Source organism: Belonocnema kinseyi, chromosome 2 (genome assembly GCF_010883055.1).
Source record: "Belonocnema kinseyi isolate 2016_QV_RU_SX_M_011 chromosome 2, B_treatae_v1, whole genome shotgun sequence".
NCBI lineage: Eukaryota > Metazoa > Arthropoda > Insecta > Hymenoptera > Cynipidae > Belonocnema > Belonocnema kinseyi.
Genome location: NC_046658.1, coordinates 88,667,720 through 88,671,176, shown reverse-complemented (window position 1 = coordinate 88,671,176; position 3,457 = coordinate 88,667,720).

Below are 3,457 nucleotides of genomic sequence, written 5' to 3'. Positions count from 1 at the left end.
TGTATGACATTGCATGAGATTGCATGAGATTGCATGAAATTGTATGAGATTGCATCAGATTGTATAAGATTTCATGAAATTACATGAGATTGCAAGGGATGGCATGAGATTGAATGTGATCGCATAGAATTGCGTAAGATTGCATGCGACTGAATGAGATTGAATGGTATGCACGAGATCGAATGGGAATCCATGAGATTGCATGACATTCTTCAAATTGGCCATTCCATTTTTTTTATCTCTTACACTATGACGCTTATTGTTCAGTATTTTCTTACTCCCAAATTAATGTTTGAAGTTTTCAAACAATAATCTCTTCCAGGTACAAAATAACTTTCCAATAATTATAGGAAAAATAAATTGGTTAAAAAGTGGAAAAAAGCAATTTGACTCTAACAGTCGTTATTTATATCTTTATATAGACAAAATACTAAATTTTTATCATTTGGTGTAGAAGCAAATCATACAAATTATTTAACTTGCAAAATATGTTAGACAAAAAGTATTATCTTTTTATATTGATCAACTATACCATTTACGCAAAAATAGTAATTTTCACGTTTTCTTGGAAATAGATATTGTTTAAAAGGTTTTAGGGGGGAGGGAGGGTAAAAATTAAATGTAATTAAGTAAAAATGATTATTGAACATTCCTTAGGATGTGTCAGTAATAAGTACTTCTTTTTCACATTTTTTCAAAAACCAAGCTTTTCCCATTTAAAACCCTATGTGAATTTCAAAAACTCGGGGACACGGCCTAATGTTAACCGATTTAAACTAAAGGAATTTCTTCCCTTCACTCTTCAAACAGGCTATAGTCAGGATGTCTATAGAAATACGAGAATTTTGTGCCCCTTGAAAAATACGGGCAAATGCCAGGAATCAGTGAACAGATTCGGGAAATATGTGTTCATAAATTATAATAAACAATTTTTTATTTTCTGCCAGAATTTAGTAGTATTGTTATTATAAAATTGTACCTTTCAATAGTAGAAGTGTGTGGCGAGATGAATGTCGTCGATTTATTTCCAGCTAACCAAAAGTGGGCGAAAGTCTTTGAAATTTACCAGCAAATAAATTGACGATAAGTTTGTTATTTATAAACACGGCATTTGGAAAAGACTTATTATGTATTTATTTATTCAGACATTATCAAGTAGGATCGGGAAAGGGCTTTTTTTTTGTTTATTTGAAGATAAGGTCAAGGTTTGTATCGGGAATCCCGTTTTTTTTTAAGATTGTTTATTTATAATTTCAAAAGTTGGATCGGAAAACGGCTTATTTTGTATTTAGTTATCAAAAGATTATCTAGCTGACACACGGAAGGGCTTATTTGGTATTGAGTCATCAAAAAATTGTTTAATTAGATGGCAGAAGGGTCTTTTCCATGGTTAATTATCAAGAAGTTACGAAGTTGGGTCGGGAAAGGAGATATTTTGTGTTTAATTAGAAATAAATTCCGGGTTTGAATCGGAAATCTAATTATGGTTAAAGTATTTTCATTTAAAATAATCGCGAGTTGGACCTAAATAGGGCTTTTTCAGAGTTGGGTCGGGTATCTGGAAATCTGGAAAATCATGTTGGCCGGTCTGATAGAGAAATCGAATTATATTCCAAATTAATTTCTAAGTGATTCGACTAACCACTTTGACCCTGTTATGAAACATTTTATGCACCAAAATTGGAACCAAAAAAAAGTTCAAAAATCAAAATTTAATTTCTAACTACCGCTTTTTCGGCTCATTGGAGGAAAATATACAACAACAGAAAAAAAGAGGGAGAAAAAGGAAATTTAACCAAACCAACTTGCTCCTTATTCCTTCTCCGTCTTTTTGTATACTACTTAAGGAACCATCATGTTTCGAAGCCAATTAAGACTTCCTCATCCGGGATTATTTATATGAAAAATACCGGTATGAACAATAAAAACTTACATTAATTTAAATTCTCAAATTTCATATTTGATTAGAAAGGTCAATTTATTCAATTAATTACCTGATCCTAAACTTTGCTGCGAGATCCCTTTTTAAATTAATAGCTCTATTAACCTCTCTCTTTATAAATAGCATGTCCATAAATTTTATCTTTTTTTTCTTGCATGATATGGGACATTGACATCATCCCAATTAAAATCATTAACCCAGTATGATTCTAAATTTTTAAAGTACTGAGTGATATTTCCGACTTTTATGTAAATCGAGAGGACAATTATTTTGAGTTTCATCTTTCCATAATCTTCGTGCCCTACGTATTTGCCCTATATACAGCGCATCAATAGGGTTTTCTAAAAAAAAGTTGTTTTTTTTTCAGCAAGTAACATTACCACCCCCCCACCTTCATTTTATAATGTTTGCGTAAAAATAATTTTCGTATTATGTTTCTTTCAAATCGGTCAATATCAACCTCTGCCCCCTGCCCATTTCAAACGGAAATGTGATTTTAAATGGGAAAACCTCAGTTCTGTACAGAAATGGAAAAAATAACTACTTTTTATCCACGTTTAATCAATTAAAGTCAATTTACGACTTAAGGAATGTAAAAAAATTATTTTTACGCAATAACTTTTAATTTTTACCCGCCGAACCTCCTTGTATTTTTCCCAGAAAATACCCTGTAAAATTGGAAATAACAGTTTTAAGTAAAATGTATGCTAAAGACAACATTTTTAAAACCTTTTTAGTATAAATGATTATTATTGAGTCAGACACAACTTTTCAAGTATTTTAAAATCAATGTTTAATTAAGCAATTTATCTTGGTATAATTTGTTTTGCACTCAATCCTAAAAATTTAGTATTTACTGAAAGTAATGACATAATTAACGAATGGATTATTGACGGATTTGAAAAAAATCTTTTTTTCGGAATTCTCACGAAATAATGGGATCGTTGCTCTCCAGCCTAAAAAATATTTTAATGCATTTTTGAATGCATTTTTGTGTTAAAACAGTTTTCCTAAAATTTATTTCAAGATCTTTGCAATTTTTCAAAAGTAAAGTAAGACTAACGTGTTAAATCTATTATATAAATCAATATTATATTATTGCTATCATTATTTTTACTTTTAATACGATTATTTGTTGTCTGTAAATATTTTCCAATAACATGAATCAGATAATGATTGAAGAAATATTTTTTTTACATAATTCAATTTTTTTGTTTTCATGAAAATCAGATTATTGACATCTGTTATTTGTTTTTATTAAAATGATTAGGAAAAAAAAACTATAAGTTTTCTTTCCAAACAAATCGTTTTGTCTATTACAGATTATAATTTTTTATTAAAATCGCACATAGAAAATTCAGTTTGCCGTCAATTTCGCTTTCAACCGTTTGTACAAGAAAGTGCAGAATCATCAACATACATACGAGGGTGGATTGATAAGTTTCCGGCCTGACCAAGAGATGGCGCCACTAGGCCTACCTTGAGGTGGCGTTCTATAGTACCATCCTTAGATAG